Source organism: Plecotus auritus (genome assembly GCF_963455305.1).
Source record: "Plecotus auritus genome assembly, chromosome: 4".
In the NCBI taxonomy this organism is placed as follows: domain Eukaryota; kingdom Metazoa; phylum Chordata; class Mammalia; order Chiroptera; family Vespertilionidae; genus Plecotus; species Plecotus auritus.
The window spans coordinates 10977585-11001336 of record NC_137775.1 but is presented as its reverse complement, the minus strand read 5'-3'; positions in this window follow the sequence as shown (position 1 = coordinate 11001336).

Sequence of the window (23752 nt, the reverse complement as noted above, 5' to 3'; positions counted from 1 at the left end):
GCTTAATAACTGACATCATATTGTATTTATACATATTCGTCATCATCTCTCCTCCAGTCAGAAGTAAGCTCCACAGGGAAGAGATTTTATTTTGTTCACTGTTATGCCACCAACATCTAGAATAGTCTCTGACATATAGTAAGAATTTAATAAATAGATGTCAAATAACTAAGTGAATTTGTATCATCACCCAAAAAAAAAAAGGGTAAAAATCAAAGACTATAGTGACATATGCTCTCCAAAGTACCTCATAATCAATGCATTAGTTAGGATTAGGTTGGCTTCAACTACCAAAGAGAAACAAAATGGTAATGGCCTACAGCCATGGTCGGCAAACTGCGGCTCGCGAGCCACATGCGGCTCTTTGGCCCCTTGAGTGTGGCTCTTCCACAAAATACCACGGCCTGGGCGAGTCTATTTTGAAGAAGTGGCGTTAGAAGAAGTTTAAGTTTAAAAAATTTGGCTCTCAAGAGAAGTTTCAATCGTTGTCCTATTGATATTTGGATCTGTTGACTAATGAGTTTGCCGACCACTGGCCTAGAGTAAGGCGGTTATTAATATTTCCTAGCATATGGGGTATTGAATCTTGAATACAGGTGTTGGGTTTTGTTTTTTTTTTCCAAGGACAAAGTGCATTTTTCATGGTACTTGCCCCAGGCTTCCTTTGGACTTCAGCCACGGCTTTGCTTTATCTCCACGTAGACACTGGAAAGCTCCAAGACCGGAAGCGTGTTGGCTGCTACTAGCTGAGGGCGAGTAGGGCCCTCCCTTTCTGTAGGGCCACAAGGAGGAAAATGTTCCCCTCTCAGTTCCGGAAAAGAATTTGCTGGTGCTATCCTGAATGTAGACAGGTTACTTTGCCACCGTGATTATAAAAGCAAATCTTCCTTCTGCATTTACTATAAATGATATGCATCTGCAACTGCTTGTATGTGATTATCTATAATTTCTAATTTCCTTATAATGAATATGTATTTCTTATGTAATAAAAACGTTTTCCAAAAGCACAGTACAGTAGTTGTTTCCAATTTTCATGGTTACAGAGTGAGACAATCTTTTTAATGCCTTTTTTCTTTTTCTTTTTTCTTTCGGAGAGTGACCTAGTAGAAGGAGCGTGAGTCTGGGAGCTGGAAACTTCCAAGTTCTTCTCAAAGCATCGCGAGTCCCTTGCTGTGTAGACCCTGCAATTCCTTTGACCTCTCTGAATCTTGGGTTTCTTGTGCAATAAACAATGATACTCAGGGACACTGAAAAGTACAATTGGTTAGTGTTCACTATACCCATAAAGGCACAACTTTTTTACTTAGAATAAGTTGAGAATTGAGTCAGAGGCATAACATCTAAATAAAAGCTGCTTGTATCAGCTCTGTGCTGTGAAAAAATGGTGCATCCTTTGAGTATATTGTAAAGATCAAGTGTTTCAGTAGGCCAAAGCCTCACAATTCAAAACCTGCTTTAGTTGCCATGGAGAAAGAAGATTGGAAACATTGCTGTGTACTTTACTCACTTGCCAAGTATTTACTAAAAGCAGTCTATGAACATAGCTCACTTGTGGTAAAGGTAGCCTCCCCCATGTTTCTTCTTAAATAATCTAAGCAGGGGTCCTCAAACTTTTTAAACAGGGGGCCAGTTCACTGTCCCTCAGACCGTTGGAGGGCCAGACTATAGTTTAAAAAAAAAAAGAAAACAACTATGAACAAATTCCTATGTGCACTGCGGGCCTGGGACGAGTTGGCTGCTAAGCAAGACAGGCAGCGGCACCCGGCAGGCTGGATAAAAGTCCTCGGCGGGCCGCATGTGGCCCGCGGGCCGTAGTTTGAGGACCCCTGAAATGTATGCCCAGAGATAGCCCTGGCGTCTCTGTTCATTACACAAGCTCTCTCCAACCACAGCGGACTGCATTGAAGTGAAGAGCAGGCCCATGAGGAACTGAGCCGGTCAGATTCAGTCTCTGTGGACTGAGATTGAGTCAGGGATCACTTAGAATTTGGGGTGGCTGCCATATGGGGCCATGGACAAGTAAAAGAGCCTGGGTGCAGCCAGGGCAGGGGAGCGTGCAGAGTGGAGAGACCTTGACACCAAGGAGAGAGAAAATGGGGGTGGGGAAGAGAAAACTGCCTGAGGCTGGGTGGTTTCCACAGACCAGGAAGAGCTCTCCAGCAAACTCTTTTCTCAGAACAATTTGAGCAGGTTCTATTTTACTGCACCAATAATCCCTGATTTAATTTATAGAACCTCGCCTTTCATGGCAGTGAATCCTAAGCTAAAATTGCATACACCAGGAAAAAGTCCACCAAAATCCGGGAACTAGTAGAAAGTTGCCAACTTCTTATTCTGCCAAATAAGAAATAAGAAATGTTACATTGTACTATCATCAACACAGTGTTATAAATTATAATGGATGTGTAATATATAACATTTTAAAGTTGAATAGTTTTATTTAAAACTCATTGCATTGTTCTTTTTTCTATTTTTTATTAAAGTACAGTTTGCATATAGTAAATATCACCCTTTAAATGTACAGTTCTTCAAGTTTTGAAAAATGCATAAAGCTATATAATCCCACCACAATGGAATAGTTAAATAGAATAGTTCCATTATCCTAAATGATTTGCATGAGCCCTTTTACAATCCACCCCTATCACCACCCTCACCTCCTTGAAACCATTGATCTGTTTTCCATCATTATAGTTTTGCATGGGAAGATCTATAACAATAAAAGCATAATATGCTAATTAGACCAGACAGTCAAACGACCTTCCAGACATCCTTCCCGACGAAGTCACCATGGTGGGGGCTGAGGCAGAGACGGTCAGGGGTGATCAGGCAGGCAGAGTGGTTAGGGGTAATCAGGCAGGCAGGTGAGCAGTTAGGAGCGATTAGGCAGGCAGGCAGAGTGGTTAGGGGTGATCAGGCAGGCAGGTAGGCAAGCAGTTAGGAGCCAGCGGTCCTGAATTGGGAGAGGGATATCTGACTGCCAGTTTAGGCCCGATCCCAGAGGTCCCGGATTGCAAGAGGGTGCAGGCCGGGCTGAGGACTGCCCCCCCCCCATGCATGAATTTTGTGCACGGGGCCTCTAGTTAGTATATAAGTGTAATGATATATGTAAACTTTGAGTCTGACTGCTTTCACTTATTGTAATGTATCTGAGACTTAGCCATTACTGATCCTGGCATATGCATCAGTAATTCACTTTTTATTACTATGTAGTATTCCATTAAATGAATGCACTGCATTTTACTTATCTGTTACTCAGTTGGGAGACATTTGGTTTGTTTCTGGTTTGGGGTGATTATGCATAAAGCCACTGTAAACATTCACATATAGGTTTTTGTGTGAACATAGGTTTTCATGTAACTTGGGTAAATACCTAGGAGAAGAATTGCTGGATCTTACATTGAGTGTATATTTAACTTTACAAGAAACTGCCAAACTGTTTTCCAACGTGGCAGTTCCATTTTGTAGCACACCAGCAATAGATGAGAGTTCTAATTGCTCCTATCCTATCCAATGCTTGATAATGTCTATTTTTTGTTTATTTTAGCTAATAAATATTTTATAGTATTTGTGGTTTTTTGCATTTCCCTAGTGATTAGTGATGTTAAACATCTTTTTATGTGCTCATTTGCCATCTATGTATCTTCTGTGATGAAATGTCAATTGAATTCTTTTGCTCATGTTTTAATTGGTTTGTTTGGTTTTCCTATTCTTGATTTTTGAGAGTTCTTTATATAGTCTGAGAATAATTCTTTTATTAGATATATGCTTTGCAAATGTCATCTGCCAGTCTGTGGTTTTTCTTTTCATTTTTTTAACTGCTGTATTATTCTTCCTTTTTTTATTTTAACTTGAACAGTTGAAAATATTGTCAAGAACATCATTGGCATGACAGTGTTTGGGAATCCCTACTATGTGGAACACAGAAAATAATGACAATAATTTTGAATAATTTTGTTCGTGAGCTAGTGCACACATAACCTTACTTTAAGATGGGTAGGCAGCTCTACTCCATGAGGTCATTCAGGGATCCAAGTTTTATCTATCTTGTGGCTCCATCATCCTCTGGCATACTGTCTTCATCTATTTAATTGACACTAATTCACCATCCTTTAATTGCATTCCTACCCTAGGGAAAAGAGGAAGTGGAGGGCAACTACTTCCTTTTTAGGACATAACCCAGAAGTTACTAGTCACTGATCCCCAGCTAGCTGCTAGGAAGGCTTGACAGTATACTCATGATCTGGGCAGTGAAGTGCTCTCCTTAATTCTATTACTATGGAAGAGTATATATTGGAGGACAAGCACAGTTCACCAGAGATAAGAAATGGAGCTATTGTACCTCAAATCAGATTTTCTTACTCATACTCATAGACAACCAGAAAGCAGTTTCTTTTTAAAAGCTAAAAAAGGCTTTGCCCAAAGCTACTTTTAAGGTAAATATAAAGTGGAATGTGATTTTCCTTTGCCTTGGAATTCACAAAAGGAGTTGGCAAAAACTGAGGACAAAAAGGGAGCCAAGCATCAATTGTGTCAGACACTCCCAGGAAACCAATACCACACACCTCCAGCCTCCCCCAGCCTCCCAAAGGCTGAGTTAGTGAAGAGGTTAGATAGAGGAAGTTGTTGAGTAATTGCCCTGTGGGAATGTAATTTTCTGTGGTAAGAGATCATTTCTTCCTCATCCTAGGAGAAGGGAAAAGAATGTGTAACTTCTCAAAGCTAAGTGAGCAAGGCTCAAGAAAATCACTCCTAAGAATGTCTTATCCAGGGGAAATTTTGCCCCCCGGGGAAGATGACCAATAATGCTGGTTTGAGTTGGGACCGAGGAGTTTTCTAGATGTCTTAGTATCCTATTGCTGCTATAACAAATAAGCATAAACTTGGTGGCTTACGATATGAAAATGTATCATCGTACAGTTCTGGAGGTCGATAGTCTTTCTACACTAAAATCAAGGTATTGATAGGACTGTGTTCCTTCTGGAGGCTCCCAGGGGAGTCCATTCCTTGCTTTTTCCAATTTCTGGAGGCTGACTGCATTTCTTAGTTCGTGGCAACCTTCCAGCTTCAAAGCCATCAATTGCATCACTCTGATCTCTGTTCTTGTAGTCACGTCTCCTCCTCTGACTCTGGCACTCCTGTTTCTTTCTTATAAGGCCCTTCATTATTACAGTCATCCAGGATAATCTCCCCATCTCAAGACACTTCACTAAGGGACTTTATCTGCAAAGTCCCTTTTGCCAAGTGAGATAACATACTTATAGGTTTGTGGAATTCGTTTGTAGATCACTTTGGGGTTGACATTATTCTGTGTACCATACCAGGTCATGGGGCTTTCAGGACAATTGGTCACCAGGAGACATTTGGCAATATTTGGGGATGTTTATATTTGTCACACTGTCATCTAGAGGATAGAGGCAAAGGGTGCTGCTAAATATTCCGCAATGCACAGGGCGGTCCTTCCCAACAAAGAATTCTTCAGCCCAAAATGTCAAAAAGGTTGAAAAACTAGATTAGAGGTACCTACAAAAGTCATGAATGGCACTGTAAGTGGTGAAATTGATGATTTTCTCTCTGCCTACCTGAACTGGGCAAATAGAAGACAGATGTAGGAGATTTTTGCTGAATACCTTTTTATAACTTTTGATGTTAAAACTACATAAATATACTACCTATTCAAAAAAAATCAAATGTTTTGAAACTCTACCTTGTAAAACATAGAAGATCGCTATCTATGACACGTAATTCTTACTCAGATAAGAGAGAGTCTAAATGCACATACCATATACTATAGTTAATTATTATACTTCCTATTTCCTTTAAATGAGTCAGAACAGAAACATCAGCATTAAAGTCATGAAATTAGTATTTGCTACAGCTTTTAGTTGCAAACAGCCTAAAGGTAGTTTTAGAGGCATTATTTGCAATACATTACAACACTCTCAAATGCATCTTAAGTTAAAGGATACTTAAGTTAAATGATACCACATATAAATATAGACCTACACAGAGCAATAAATAGCATTGAAAATGGTAACTGCTTGGGTAAATATATAAGATTGTTTTCTATTATTATTTAAATTCCCTTAAGAGAAAATTGATTTACTGTTTAAGTAAAAACAATGACAATGAAATTTAAAAGTATACAGGAGAAACCAAGATGGCAGCATAGGTAAACACATAAACTGCTGCCTCGCACAACAATTTCAAAACTACAACTAAAAGACAAAACAGACATTATCTAGAACCACAGGAAGGCTGGCTGAGTGAAAATTCTACAACTAGAAGGAAAGAGAAAAACACACTGAGACTCAGAGGAGCTGTAGGAGGCAGAGGTACTGAGACACGCGCACACGGAGAGGACTGGCAACTGAGTGCACGGCTGGCTTTCTCAAGCAGGAGGGAGACAAAAGCTCCCGACTGCGCTGAACTCCAGTTCCGGGTGAGACTCTGGGGACCCAGACTCATTCAGGGAGAAACTGGACTGTCTGGCAGTGGGCAAAACTCGAGGGCGGCTTTCTCTCAGAGGTGTTTGCAGCAATTACCACAGGACACTGAGACACAGGGGCCTATTAGGGCAGGGCTGATGGGAAACCAATGCTGTCTGCTCTGCCCTGAGACTCCACCCCATTCAAGCTGAGCACAGAGGCTTTTGCAAGTCTTCTCCCATAAGGGTGTCTCCAGCACAGAAGTTCTCCAAGCATAGACACAGCTGATCCTCACAGCCAATTGGCCTGGAGGTCAATTCCTCCCAGTGATACCAACAACAATCAAGGCTTAACTACAACAAGACTGTGCACACAGCCCACAAAGGGGTGCACCAAGGGTGTCCACCTCAGGTAACTGGGGAGGCTGAGCCACTGGGCCCTATAGGACACCTAGCACACAAAGCCACTCTATCAACTCAGGGAAGCAGCAAAAATGTGGAGACAAAGAAACAGATCACAAATGACAGAAATGGAGGAAAACAAATGACTGGATATAGAGTTCAAAACCATGGTTATAAGGTTTTTCAAGAATTTTCTAGAAAAGGCTGATAAATTTAGCGAGACCCTCAAGGATATGAAAAAGGACCAACTAGAAATTAAGCATACACTGAAATAAAAAATATTATACAGCGATCTAACAGCAGACTAGAGGATCGCAAGAATCAAGTCAAAGAAGCAAAAAACACTCAACTGGAAAAGAAAAAAGAATCCAAAAATATGAAGATAGTGTAAGGAGCCTCTGGGACAACTTCAAGCATACCAACATCCGAATTATGGGGGTGCCAGAAGAAAAGAGAGAGCAAGATACTGAAAACCTATTGGAAGAAATAATGACAGAAAACTTCCCCCACCTGGTGAAAGAAATAGACTTACAAGTCCAGAAAGTGCACAGAACCCCAAACAAAAGGAATCCAAAGAGGACCACACCAAGACACATCATAATTAAAATGCCAAGAGCAAAAGACAAAGAGAGAATATTAAAAGCAGCAAGAGAAAAATAGTTACCTACAAGGGAGCACCCATACTACTGTCAGCGGATTTCTCAACAGAAACTATGCAGGCCAGATGGGAGTGGCAAGAAATATTCAAAGTGATGAATAGCAAGAACCTACAATCAAGATTACTCTACCCAGTATTCCAAAAAATTCAAGAGGAAAGAACACTTCCAAGCTCCTTCTATGAAGCCAGCATCACCCTAATACCAAAACCAGATAAAGACAACACAATGAAGGAGAATTACAGGCCAATATCCCTCATGAATGTAGATGCCAAAATCCTCAATAAAATTCTAGCAAATAGGATCCAGCAGTACATCAGAAAGATCATACACCATGACCAAGTAGGATTTATCCCAGGAATGCAAGGATGGTTCAATATCCGCAAATCAATAAATGTGATACATCACATAAACAAATTGAGAGATAAAAATCACATAGTCATATCAATTGATGCAGAAAAAGCATTTGACAAAATCCAACACCCTTTCTTGATAAAAACTCTCAACAAGGTGGGAATAGAAGGATCATACCTCAACATCATAAAAGCTATATATGATAAACCCACAGCTAACATCATACTCAATGGGCAAAAACTAAAACCATTTCCCCTAAGAACAGGAACAAGACAGAGATGCCCACTCTCACCACTCCTGTTTGACATAGTACTGGAAGTATTAGCCATTGCAATTAGACAAGAAGAAGAAATAAAAGGCATCCAAATTGGAAAAGAAGAAGTAAAGCTGTCCTTATTTGCAGATGACATGATATTGTACATAAAAAACCCGAAAGACTCCATCAAAAAACTAACAGACTTAATAAATGAATTCGGCAATGTAGCAGGATACAAAATTAACACCAAGAAATCTATGGCATTTCTATACACCAACAATGAACTTACAGAAAGAGAGACTAAAAAAGCAATCCCATTTTCCATCGCACCAAAAAAATTAAGATACTTAGGAATAAACCTAACCAAGGAGGTAAAAGACCTATATGTGGAAAACTACAGGACACTGAAAAAAGAGATAGAGGAAGATGTAAACAGATGGAAGAACATACCATTTCATGGATTGGTAGAATCAACATCATTAAAATGTCCATACTACCCAAAGCAATCTATAGATTCAATGCACTCCCCATTAAAATACCAACGGCGTATTTCACAGACCTAGAAAGAACTCTCCAAAAATTCATCTGGAATAAAAAAAGACCCCGAATAGCCACAGCAATCCTGAGAAAGAAGAATAAAGTAGGAGGGATCTCAATACCAGATTTCAAGCTGTATTACAAAGCCACTGTCATCAAAACAGCCTGGTACTGGCACAAGAACAGACATATAGATCAATGGAACAGAATAGAGAATCCAGATATCGACCCAAACCAATATGCGCATTTAATATTTGACAAAGGAGGCATGAGCATACAATGGAGTCAAGACAGTCTCTTTAATAAATGGTGTTGGGAAAATTGGACAGATACATGCAAAAAAATGAAACTAGATCACCAACTTACACCATACACAAAAATAAACTCAAAATGGGTACAGGACTTAAATATAAGACGGGAAACCATAAAAATACTAGAGGAATCCACAGGCAGCAAAATCTCAGACATATGCCAAAAGAACTTTTTCAGTGATACTGCCCCTAGGGCAATGGAAGCCAAACAGAAAATAAACAAATGGGACTACATCAAAATAAAAAGCTTTTGCACAGCAAAAGAAACCATCAACAAAACAACAAGAAACCCCACTGTATGGGAGAACATATTTGCAAATGGTATCACTGATAAAGGTTTAATTTCCAACATCTACAGGCAGCTTATACAACTTAATAAAAGGAAGATAAATGATCCAATAAAAAAATGGGCAACGGACCTAAATAGAAGCTTTTCGAAAGAAGACAGAAGGAAGGCCAAGAGACACGTGAAAACATGCTCAAAGTCACTAATTATCCGAGAGATGCAAATCAAAACAACAATGCGATACCATCTCACACCTGTCAGAATGGCTATCATCAACAAATCAACAAACGACAAGTGTTGGCGAGGATGCGGAGAAAAAGGAACCCTCGTGCACTGCTGGTGGGAATGCAGACTGGTGCAGCCACTGTGGAGAACAGTATGGAGTTTCCTCAAAAAACTGAAAATGGAACTCCCATTTGACCCAGTAATCCCACTCCTAGGAATATATCCTAAGAAACCAGAAACACCAATCAGAAAGGATATATGCACCCCTATGTTCATAGCAGCACAATTTACAATAGCTAAGATTTGGAAACAGCCTAAATGCCCATCAGCAGATGACTGGATCAGAAAACTATGGTACATCTACACAATGGAATACTATGCTGCCGTAAAAAAGAAGGAATTACTACCATTTGTAGGCACTTGGATGGAATTAGAGAACATTATGCTAAGTGAAATAAGCCAGTCAATGAAAGAAAAATACCACATGATCCCACTCATTTGGGGATAATGAAAAACATTATAAACTGATGAACAAAAAGATAGTTACAGAGGCAGTAAAGCATCAAACAGACTGTCAAATTACAGTGGTAAGGTTAGGGAGAGGTGGGGGAAATAAGAGATCAACTGAAGGACTTATATGCATGTATATAAGAGTAACCAACGGATGCAAAACATTGGGGGGTGAGGGCATGTATGGGAGTGGGGTGGGGGTGGGGGGCAATGGTAAGATATGTACACATATAATACCTTAATAAAAATTTGAAAAAAATAAAAATAAAAAAATAAATAAATAAAAATTAAAAAAAAAAAGATTACTCTACCCAGCAAAGCTATCATTCAGAATTGAAGGGCAGATAAAGAGCTTCACAGATAAGAAAAAGCTAAATAAGTTCATCACCACAAACCCAGTATTATATGAAATGCAGAAAGGTATTCTTTAAGAAGGGGAAGAAGAAGAAAAAGGTAAAGATAAAAATTATGAGCAACAAATACATATCTATCAACAAGTGAATCTAAAAATCAAGTGAATAAAAAAATCTGATGAACAGAATAAACTGGTGAATATAATAGAATCAGGGGCATAGAAAGGGAGTGGACTGACAATTCTCAGGAGGAAAGGGGTGTGGGGGTGCAGGAAGAGACTAGACAAAAATCGTACACCTATGGATGGGGATGGGGGGCGGGGGGGTAAGGGTAGAGGGTGGGGTGGGAACCGGGTGGAGGAGAGCTATGAGGGGAAAAAAGAGGAACAATTGTAGTAATCTGAACAATAAAGATTTATTAAATTTTTTAAAAAGTATATGAAAAGCCATGTAAAAATATAATAGCACAAAAAGAGGGAGGGGTAGAAATGAAACTATTGTAAGGTTCTATGATTCTATGTGAAATGGTAAAATGTGACTTCAAGGTAAACTATGATAAATTAAAGATGTTTACCAAAACCCTAAAGCAACCACTGAAATAACAAAGAAAAGAGTTAGAACTAATAAGTCAGCAAAGGAGATAAAATGAAATCATAAAAATAGTTATTAATTCAAAAGAAGACAAGAAAAAAAAAAGAGGGAATAAAAAACAGCTGGGACAATCAAAATAAATAACAAGATGACCAATTTAAATCTAACCTTATCAGTAATCATATTAATGTTAATGGAGCCTAAACATACCAATTAAAAGGCAAAGATTACTCATAATGAATAAAAAAGTGAAACTCTTGCCGAAACCGGTTTGGCTCAGTGGATGGAGCGTCGGCCTGCGGACTGAAGGGTCCCGGGTTCGATTCCGGTCAAGGGCATGTACCTTGGTTGCGGGCACATCCCCAGTGGGAGGTGTGCAGGAGGCAGCTGATCGATGTTTCTAGCTCTCTATCCCTCTCCCTTCCTCTCTGTAAAATATCAATAAAATATATTTTTTTTAAAAAAAGTGAAACTCTATATTTTCTAGAAGAAATACACTTATATAAAAAGACAAAAAAGGATCAAAAGTAAAAGGATGGGAAAATATACCCTGTTAACACTAATCAAAAGAAGACTGGAAGCTATGCTAATATCTGACAAAGTAGACTGCAAAACACAAAAATTACCAAAGATTACAAAAAGTAATTTTATAATGTAAAAGTGTCAGTTCATTAGGAGAACATAATAAATGCTTATGCCCCTTGTAACAAAATGTCAAAATATACAAAGCAATTGTTGATAGAACTGTAAGGACAAATAGACAAATCCATAATTGTAGCTGAAACATTCAATAACCCCTCTCAATAACAGGTAGAACAAACAGAAAGTCAGTAAAAACATAGAGACTCAAATATATCCACCAATTTGACCTAGTTGACATTTATAGAAGAACACAAAATACTCTTTTTTAGAACACTTACTATTTTAGATTATAATCTGAGCCATAAAACAAATCTCAAAAAAATCTAAAGGGTTCAAGTCATACAAAGTATATTCTCCAACTACAATGGAATTAAATTAGAAATTATGAAAATGGGGCAAGAAATAACTATGATTATTAAATGTGTGATTAAAAATGTTACTCACTGCATTTTTCTGACCATATTTTAGGGCAATAATCAGAACAAATACAAATTTAACAGGAATTGACTCTCTCAACTCAACAAAACCCAAGACTACGACTGAGTCACATGGATTAGTCACACACTGAAGGGGCTCTGCCTGCCACCGCTCTCAGGGAAAGCAGCTCTTGCCATGTACAAACAAAAAAAACCATTGCCTGCATTTTAAAAAATCTCTTCCCATCCACCCAAGGCCATAATACATCCCAGAAAAGCATTTTTGACTGTTGATTCTTAATACATTGCAACTGACTGGCCATTTAGGAGACCTGTAGAGGGGGGGAGAAAAGGGAGAACAGTCTTTTGTGAAGATTTTATTCCCTACCTTAATAAACAAAAGGTTGACAAATGACCACCTAGAGCAGTGGTCGGCAAACTCATTAGTCAACAGAGCCAAATATCAACAGTACAACGATTGAAATTTCTTTTGAGAGCCAAATTTTTTAAACTTAAACTTCTTCTAACGCCACTTCTTCAAAATAGACTCACCCAGGCCGTGGTATTTTGTGGAAGAGCCACACTCAAGAGGCCAAAGAGCTGCATGTGGCTCGCGACATGCAGTTTGCCAACCACGGACCTAGAGAGAGTAATCTAACAATTATTTAATAAATCAAACAATTCTCCAATTAGTAGGCTTGGGTGGTTCTTTTGTGGGAGCTCTCCACTCCCATCCCACTTTGCTCTGTTTGTACCACTTGGTTGATGCTAAGTGGGTGGAGATAGTGGAAGCCATGGATTTCAGTTCGTGACCTATGTAAATGGACTGGTAACCAAGAGAGGAATAAAAAAGTGACATAAGTATAATGGGACTATGGGAGGAGGGGAGAGGGCATGTTATACCTTTGTGTAATATTATCAGAAGTCTATTGATAATATCTAGAATTAATAAATCACAAAACAGACCGAAGAATATCATTTGGAAGTGCAGAAGTAACTACAAGAAGAAACAAAAAGAGAAGTGGTGGCTTTTGCACAACAATAGTGTCCTCTTAATGGACATTAGGTTGTTTCTGTCTTTGGCTTTCCTTTTGAGAGATCTGGGGTCATTAATGTTTCTGAGAAGAGGAAAGATGTGATCTCTGTTTAAAAAAAACACTTTGGTACCATATGATTTTACTTATATGTAGAATCTAAAAATAATAATAAACAAACAAACAAAACAAAAACAAACTCATAGATACAGAGAACAAACTGAGATCTCCAGGTAGAAAGGGTTTGGAGGAATGGGTGAAAAAGGTGAAAGGATTAAGAAGTAAAAAATGGCAGTCATACAGACAGTCACAGGGATGTGAAGTGCAATATAGGGAATATAATCAATAATCTATATATATAAAAGCCTAAGCGACCAGCTGATAGGCCGATCGTTCGGCCTGCTGACCAGTAGCTATGACGCGCACTGACCACCAGGGGGCAGACACTCAACACAGGAGCGGAAGCCACAGGTATGGAAACATGGAACAGACTGATGAATCTCAGAGGAGGCAGTGGGGGTGGGCAGGAAGAGATTAACTAAAGATCTTATATGCATATTAGAGGCCCTCGACCTGGCCGGCACCCTCTCTCAATCTAGGACCCCTCAGGGAATGCCGGAGAGCCAGTTTCAACCTGATCCCCACAGGCCAGGCCGAGGGACCGCACCAGTGCATGAATCCAGTATTGTAATAACTATGGTATCAAATGGAAACTAAACTTATCACTTCCTAAAGTACAAAAATATGTAATTACTATGCTATAAGTGTGAAAGTAATACAATATTATAAGTCAACTGTAATTGGAAATTTAAGAAATATTTAAAAAAGAAAAAAGAATCACTTTGGTTCCCGTGTTGAGGTGCAAGGGCAGAAGCAGGGCAAACCACTGACTTGAGAAAAGCTATTGTGTACAATCTTACAAAGAACCACGGTGAGTTCAGGATACTCTCATCAGAACATTGTTATCAGACATCATGTAAGTTCTGCTATCAAATATTGTTTAGTACTAATAAAGTTTACTACAAGCTCCTTCATGTATAATACAATTGCATCATTTTAAAAGTGTTCTGGAAATCAAGCTTTTCATTAGTTCGATTAACTATTTCTGCAACGCTTTGGGTGTGAGAGGTTTTGCTGGGCAAGGAGGAAAAGGCCCTTTCTTTCTCTACTGGCATCCTTGTCACTCATGTCTCAGGGGCTCTGGAGATGAGCAGGACCAGAGGAGAAGTTGCTGGTAGTACCGTAATGGGGCCACGAAGGAAGCTTGTGTTTCCTTTGGGGGTAGCCCTGAGGTGCACAGAGCCGAATAGTCTCTGTGAGTTTGTCACCGTCTATTCTCTGCTGTTTTGCAGAGAGGAGAGAGGAAAGGCACAGGGAACCAGAAAAACATCCACTCTACTGAGCAGCCTGTAGTGTGAGACAGAAACAACACAAGGACCACTTTCTTAGCATCTCTGAGCCTCGGGTTCCTCATTTGGAAAGAACAGTGCCCACCTTATAAAATGATTTGGAGATGAGAGAGATTATCCACATAAGATACTTTGTTTTTTTGTGTTTTTTTTTTTTAAATATGTATTTTATTGATTTTTTTCAGAGAGGAAGGGAGCGGGAGAGAGAGTTAGAAACATCAATGAGAGAGAAACATTAATCAGCTGCCTCCTGCACACCCTGTACCGGGGATGTGCCCGCAACCAAGGTACGTGCCCGCAACCAAGGTACGTGCCCTTGACTGGAATCAAACCCGGGACCCTTCAGTCTGCAGGCCGACGCTCTATCCACTGAGCCAAACAGGTTAGGGCCACATAAGATACTTTGCACAGTGCCTGGCACATACCAAGGACTTAAAAATATTTACTGCTATTGTGCAAAGTGTTTGTTGTTATGTGTTTAAAATGTTAACTAATTCATCATAATCACCATTTTATTCTTTGGCTTAACAATAATTTGATGACTGAATTAAAATGTTACACATCTTTATGCAAGTATCAAGGCTCCAAATATTATCTAGTGGGAAACTGTTTTGTGGCGCTTTGTTAAATTGAAATTAATGCTTACAACCGCCTTATAAGTAATACACCCAATGCATAAGTTCTCGGGTCTTTATTTATTAATCCACTTTAGAAAGTGTTCAGTACTAACCTGCCTTTTCCTGAACTCTCTGCAGGGAATAGTGCTATGTGGCAGTTAGAGCAAGCACAATGTCTTTATTTTAACACATATAAAAAATAAAACCAGAAACAGTACGGCGTTGAAAACGATTCCGTAACAGGCTGACCGAGAGTGGCCCTGCGCTTTGTGGGCTGGCTGGGAAGTTAATGTATACCTCAGCAGTTTGCATCAAAAGAAATGCCTTTCCATCAACTTTTCAAAAGCAGATTTCATTTTCCATCTGAAAAAGTCATAATTTCCTACTAGTCTTTTAAAAAACAAACCCAGAAAACAAAGTTTGCTTGTTATAGTTCCCCGTCACTCTGTGTGTAGAGGAGGTTTATTAGTTCTCCCCATTTAATATTTCTGGGAGCATTTCCAGTTTGGGGCATAAATTCACATGTTTCAGGTCCTCTCCTGCTTTACTTGTTTTTAAAACAATGTTTATTGTTTTTCTATTTACAAAATTAATACATCTTCAAAATTAATACATCTTCAACATAATGAAGAAGAGAAAATCTCCTATTCACCCAGAGGTAACCCATGTTAACATTTTGTTTTGTTTTCAGTCTTTTTTAAAATATATTCTTTTATGGTTACATAGTTGAAGTTAAACAATACATACAATTTTTAAAAATGCTCTGTCTCCTTAACATCATGGCAAAAGCATTTTCGTAGGTTATTAAAAATTCTTCATTTTTAAGGGTGCCAAATAGTCCAACACATGAATGCATCATAGTTTACACAGCTAGTCCCCTACTGCGATAGTTGAGTCTCAGATTTTCGCTAAAATAAATAATGCAGCGGTAAACATTTTTGTTCATAAAGCTTTTGTCAGCTTATTTCTTCAAGATTGGTTTCTGAAGGAGGAATTAATGTCAAAATGTGTAAAAACTTCTAGGGGTTGTGATAGGTACTGGCAAAGTTCTTTCCAGAAAGATTGAACCAGTTGCCTTTGGTGGGACTTCAAGGCATGATGGGCTTGCTGGCACTCTTTTTAATAGAAAAAAACTTTTTAGAGGAATTTTTAAAATGCTATTCACATCCTGTTTTGAAAAGACAAAGTTGAGTGACATCAAACGTTAGTAATAACCTAGAAAAACTGAAAATACCCATAGAAAGCATATTGTTGCCTTGGATAGACAGAAATAATTCACAAGATACGTGCCCCATGTAATAATATTGGGAAAAATATTTTTCATGTTCTGTGCATATGTCAGATCTGGAATTCTATTGATAGTAACTTAAATCTTTCCAAAATCAAAGATTTAAGACCAGGCATTGGGAAAAATTCAATAGCAGTGTGTAATTAAGTTTGAGAAATATGATTGGAACTATTTGACTATTAAAAAGATATTTGGGGGTAATATATACCTTATTTTTTTAGTGAATGAATTCTTTTAAGAGAATATTAGAAGAGTTTATAAAATATATTTTGGTGCCTTTCTTTCCCTGAAAGCAAAACTAAAACTTAGTGGTTGTAAACTGTACACCGTATTATTTAAAGCCGTGGTTCTCAAAGTATAATCCCCAACAGCAGGAACATCACCTGGGAACTTGCTAGAAACACAAATTCTCGGGCTCCAAGACCTAATTAATTGGGAAATGTGAGGGTAGTTCCCAGCAATGTGTTTTAACAAGCTCTCCAGGTGATTCTCATGCATCCCCACGTTTGAGAAAAACTGATTTAGAGTTTAAAGCAAATCAGTTTGCCCCCCTACCCAAACGCCACCGCCTGGGGCCAAGTGTCTCCAAGGCTGCCTCTGCCTCACCAGTTTTGCTCACCTACAAGTGTGGGAGAAGTCACTCTGTGTGCTCAGTACACGACTGTATGTGCTAAAGAAGATGGATAGGTGTATTAAAATACACATTTTAGAACCTTCTCCCCATTTCTTACTTTATAACAAGACAGGATTCTTTGTGGCTCCCAGACTTCTTAGGGTTTGTAGAGCGAATAGGTGGAAATGCAGAAACTGTTCAGAGAAGGAGGTGGATTACTGTAAGACAGGCCTAGGAGATGTGGGAGGCTGCTTCCCTGAGCAGAGATTCGGGGAAACGAACGAGACAGGATCCAGGCACAGTTGTGAAATCTCTTCAGAGTGCCCTGGCTTTCTCTCCCGGGTGGTGTGCCTTCGGTCTACCCATTACGGTCACGTGGGGACAGGTGAGTGTTTCTGAGCCTATCTATCATGCACCCTCTTGAAGAGCTCCCTGGGCACTGCAGTATTTCATCTCAGCAACTACACCAGGAGAATGTGGCCTCTTAAAAACAGCTAAGACGCAGAGAGGGAACATGACCTGTTGGATATCTCACAGATATAAGAGTCAGAGGCAAGTCAAACCAGACTTACCTGATTCCAAGGGCTATGTTCTTACGCTGTACCAGTGTCCCTGATTCCAGAGAAGTTCACTTCTCCTCCCTGGAGCCAACTTCCACTCCCTCTGATTGTGATCTTGACTTAGATGCTGCTGTTTCCGCATCATCTCCACAAGGAGAGTGAGCACGATTCAAGGGCAACCTCTTCCAAGATTACTTGTGTCTAAAAGGGAAGCTTGAAAAGGCAGTTCTTTACATCTTAACAATTTCGGGTGGCCGCTCTAGCAGGATAGCAGCTAATGAATAAGGTCTTTGAGAGTGGGTTAAGGGGAACTTTCCAGAAACTTTTTAATTCAGGCAACTGCCTATCCTGCCCACGAGTAAGGACCGATTGTTTATACGCTTTGGAGTATGTGTGTATTGAAAATTAGATCTAAATTCTTTGTTAGATATTTCCTCCTATTAGTTTTAGTGAGGTTAGCATTCTCAGAGCAACCTTTAAAAAAACACTTACTGAGCATTTACTGTGCATTCAGCCATAGGCATTGGGACACAAAGACTGACTTCAAGAGCAATCTGGGGCGTGGCGGGCGGGAGGACTACAGTTGTAACACTGTGTAACTATAACCTTGTTGTTAAAGAATGATGGAAAAGAAGGCAGGCACCCAATTCAGCTTGGGAGAAGTACCGCCTTGCTTATTCTTGAGGAAGGGACACAAGGTGGAGTGGACAGCAGGCCTGGAGGCAAGCAGTTGGGGATGTGGGAGATGAAGCATGTTGACATTGCTTCGGCATGAAGCTAGTGAAGATGCAGCTGCAGCGAGAGGTGAGGGAATTCACAGGAGAGGCATGAAGTTCGGAAACACTGCGTTTAGGAGCCTTGTCTTTCTGCTGTAGTCCATGGAGACTCTTAAAACGCTCAGAAGAGAAATGACATAGGTCAGTTTGTATTTTAGGTGTATGACCTGGCAAACGAGTGTTAGGTTGGAGAAACCCAAGAGATGTTGCAGTTACTCATAGGTGGTTAGATCCTAGTGACAACACCCCTACAAGACTGTCATTATTTCGGTTCTGAAACATTGAACTATTCACCTCATTAATTGTAATGATTTTTATTATACTTTCAAAATGCTCTTTAAAACAAACACACACATACAGTTATAACCCACAGTCCCCTCCCCTCCTTCATCCAACTCTCGTCCTCTAGTACAAAACTACCACTTCTTTGTTTCTTCTTGTAGTTACTTCTGCATTCCCAAATGATATTCTTCTGCCCCATTTGTGATTTAATTATTCTGGCCTTCCAATCACGTTACACAAAGATATAATATACCCTCTCCCCTCCTCCCACAGTCTCATTATACTTACATCACTTTTTCATTCCTCTGTTGGTTACCAGTCCATTTACATAGGTCTGAAACAAAATTCATGGCTTCTACTCTCTCCACCCACTTCGAATCAATCAAGGGGTGCAAACACAGCTCAGTGGGACAGGAAGGGGGTGCTCCACAATAGAACCACCCAAGCCTACTAATTGGAAAAATGTTTGATTTATTAAATAATTATTAGATGGCTAGTCAACCTTTTGTTTATTAAGGTAGGAAATAAAATCTTCACAAAAGCCTTTTTCTCTTTATTTCCCCCCCTACAGGTGCCCTAGCTGTCTCAGTCAGTTGCAATGTATTATGAACCAACAGTCAAAAAATGCTTTTCTGGGCTGTATTATGGCCTTGGGTGGGTGGGAAGAGGTTTTTTTGTCTGTACATGGCCAGAGCTGCTTTCCCTGAGAGTGGTAGCAAGCAGAGCTCCTTCCGTGTGTGACTAATTCACGTGACTCAGTCATAGTCTCAAGTTTTGTTGAGTCGAGAGTGTCAATTCCTGCTGAATTTGTGTTTGTTCTGATTATTATCCTAAAATACGGTCTAAAAATGCAGCGAGTAATGTTTTTAATCATATTTTTAATAATCACAAGTATTTCTCACCCCATTTCCCTCATTTCTAATTTAATTCCATCATAGTCAGAGAATGGACTTGGTATGACTTGAGCCCTTTGGTTTTTGAGATTTGTTTTATGGCTCAGATTGTAATCTAAGTTGGTAAATGTTCCAGAAAAGAATGTCTATTTTGTGTTCTTTTATAAATGTCAGTTAGGTCAAACGGGTGGGTATGTTGAGTCTTGTATGTTCTTACTGATTTTCTATTTGTTCTACCAGTTATTGAGAGGGGTTATTGAATGCTTCAGCTATAGTTATGGATTATCTATTTCTCCCCACAGTTCTGTCAGTTTTTGCTTCATATATTTTGAAGCTTTACTATAAGGTACATAAGTGTTTAGAATTATGTTCATTTAGGATTTTTTATTGTAAGATTTTTTATGTCATTTTATGTTTCAATGTTATCACATTTAGAATTATGTATGTTATAAGCTGCATAAACATTTAGGATTAAATTTACACTATACTAGTACTACTTGTAAACATACTTCAGAATATCTTGTACTCAATGATTTTTAATGAAGCAGTTCCATTTATGCTTCACCAAACATTTCTCCTTCCCCCAACCCCTCTGTCTCCAATGCTAAACTAAGAGGAAGAAAGACAATTCAAAATTTTTCCAATTATTATATTGTCATTTTAAGCCCCCTAACCAGAGGCCTGCATTCATGATACCTGGCTTGAGAAGGCAATTTCTGCAGCTCACATGGTTGTTTATATTGAGAAGCGCAATGCATTTGGAAACTTCCAGCTTGCCAACTTTTCAATCAGGGATACTAATGAAGATAGTGCCTAGAGAAATTAATTTACTCATCTGGTCAAAAAATTTTAACTCAATCCTCATATCCTGAGGAACAATAAGAAGGTTTCTAATGGGCTTTGGGTTATATATTTTTATGAAAGAAACAAAGGAATTTAATTAAGATTAAGAATGTTAAGGAAATAGGTCATATGATTAGCTATGAAATAACTAACTTTTGAATAAGCTCATTGTTGCTTAATTAAGATATATTGATTTATAGAAACTTCAGGGGTGCTTTTGTTCCAAATGGGAAATATGTTGGATATTTTAATATATAACTTTTATGCTTCTTAATTACCTATTGGAGCACTGTCAATAACATAGTGTTCTTTCAAAAATAAATTTAATAATTTGGTCCTTCCTCTATTTAAAAAAATCTATTTAGTTTATTTTATGCTCTTTCTTAAAGTAAACAAAAATTCTAAAATGCTACATGGCATAGTCTTATTGTTTAAACTTGCTGCTTTAGAGCCAAGCCCTTACTAATGACTTTAATTGCATCAATCATTCTGAAATTGTGCTTTTTATCTTGACTTGTTCAGTTTTCATGGACTCCTGATTATGAAACAGTTTTCTGATGCCAACACTGATAGAGTTCAATCTATGGTCCAAGGCACTGGGAAATGAGGTTAATCAGTTTTTGATGTCAAAAATTTACTGAACTACTCACTATTTATAAAGCTTTGTACTCATCAGAAGCACAATACGTCTGTCTCGTGAATCAATCCACTTGCCATTTCACTCTTAAATTCTGCAAAATTTCGTAGTCAATTTCTTCCTCCTGGAAGGCCACTAAGATTACCTACCCATTTATGTTTGTGGTTATGTTCATTTGTATAATTATTATGTAAATTATGTTAATTTTTATTATCCTAATTTGTATAATTTAATGAACATTCACTGGTATGTTGCTTCATAACTTGTTTTTAATGATACAGTTCTTATGATCTGTCCTCATAGCTAGACTAAACCCTTGAGGATAGACATGGTCTTCTATTGCTCAAATGACAAGTAACATCATTGAGATGAGCACTCAGTCACCTAGAAAACTTAAGTAATATTTCTAATGATCACATCCAGTCACTATGAAATTCTGAAGTAGGTTTCTGGATAATCAAAGAAAGTTTAAACTGAGCTTTATGCTCTACTCTAATATTTTGATATTTGACAATCCCTGAATGAAAAGGTTCTCAGTCACTTTCCGTGCACGGAGCCTGTGAGCCCCGATCATTCTGAATAAACAGGGGTTTACTATGTGGTATTCTGCATGAAGCAGGAACTCAGGGATTGTGTTTGATATTAACAAAACAGAACAAAATCCCAGAAAGAAGAAAAGCTTTTAAATTTCAATCCCATTATTTTAGATTTTGTGATAAATTGTCAAACAAGGCCTGCACTGAAGCATATTCTTGCTAAGAGAGTAGCAACTCTCTTAGCAACTTTCATATGCAATACAGCATTATTAGCAATAGTCACCATGCTGTACATCCTCTGGACTTCATTATCATATAACTGGAAGTTTGTACCTTTTGACCACCTTCACCGATCTCCTCCCCACCTCCCCAGTTACCAGTCTCTCACCTCTGTTTCTATGAGTTCAGTTTTTTCAGATTCCACATATAAGTGAGATTATTCCATTTTTGTCTTTCTCTGTCTGATTTATTTCACTTAGCATAATGCCCTCAAGGTCTATTCATGCTGTCTGAAATATTTTCTTATATGTAATGACAGTGTAAATTTGTTATATAGAAATCTACCATCTCATTCAAGATGATCAGTATCTCACTTCCTTTAATCCTACAGAGAAATCTGGAAACTACAATTGAAATTTTCTTCTTTTTGAGTCATCTTCAGTAAGCTGTCATTAATTCACTTCTTAATATGTGTTGCTATTGTTTATTTGTATGGGTTTTCTAGTCTCAAAATAAAACTGGTCTCTGATGCAGCTGTCCTGGCTTGTTGTTTGAATCTTTGCACATTCCAATAGCATTTTCCACTGGAATGTTGAATTTAATGAATGAAAAACCAGATGTTCCAGGTACATGCAGCCTGGGTTGAAAAGGGCATATATGACAGGGCCCCAATGCCTTTTGAAATAGTTAATATATCAGTAGTATAGATGTCAACTCTGCAAAATTTTATGCTGTAAATATAAGCTTGACATTTTCTGTTAAAGATAAATTTATTGCTTTCAAAATGCTATCATATCACTTCACAGACAATATGACTTCAGTTATACCATCTGATAATATAAAAACTCATAAAAGTGCTTATTCTGCTATAATGATACTTTAATTACTAAAAACCTTAATTAATCCAGTACAGTATTATAAAAACTATTGTTTCAATGGTAAAAAGGCAGAGACTAGAGAACACTCAATAACAAAGTTATTTTCTCTGAAAGAAAACAAAAACATCTTAGTAGGTCGATGCTCAACCACTGAGCCACGTCAGCCAGCCCCCGCTTATTTTTTATATGTAAAAAATAGTATAGTATTTTTCTTACTATACTGCAGGTTCCCCATTTATTTAAAAACTAGAGGCCCAGTGCACGGATTCATGCACCAGTGGGGTCCCTCGGCCTGGCCTGCACCCCCTCGCAATTCAGGACCCCTCAGGGGATGTTGGATAGCCAGTTTGGGCCCAATCCCCGAAGGCCCGATCCAGACAGGAGGGAGCCTGATCCTGTGCATCGAGGCATCTGTCCCCTGGTGGTAGTGCATGTCATAGCGACCAGTCGTTCAGTCGCTTAGGCTTTTATATATATAGATGCATGGTTTTATGTGACAATACATTGATTTGTGGAAATTCTAAAAATAATCATTTTATCTTTCACAATATGATGATCAATTTACTCTGTTTTGCATGAAAAATAGGGCCATCAACTTAAAACACCCAAAGAAGCCATTGGAACTATATCACAATTTAGTTGAAGGAAAATTTAGTTAAACTCTAGGGGATTTTAGATTATGTTCATAGCTACTCTAAAATGTTATATTAAAGTGGCTACTGTTCTAGATATCTCTGAAAATATGCATGCTATTTATTGGAGATGCATTTTCTTTGAGGGAAGATGTGTAGTTTTAAAATCAGAAGACATTTTAAATCACAACTCTACTACTATCTACATGTGTAACCTGAATCTGTCATTTAAGCTCTTTGAATTTGGGTTTTTTCATTTATAAATTGGAGATTATAGTATGTACTCTTGAAGACTATTCTAAGGAATAATTAAAATATGGACGACAGCCAAAACCGGTTTGGCTCAGTGGATAGAGCGTCGGCCTGCAGACTGAAGGGTCCCAGGTTCGATTCTGGTCAAGGGCATGTACCTTGGTTGCGGGCACATCCTTAGTAGGGGGTGTACAGGAGGCAGCTGATCGATGTTTCTCTCTCATCGATGTTTCTAGCTCTCTATCCCTCTCCTCTCTCTTCCTCTCTGTAAAAAATTAATAAAATATATTTTTAAAAAAATATGGACGACATTGTACAAA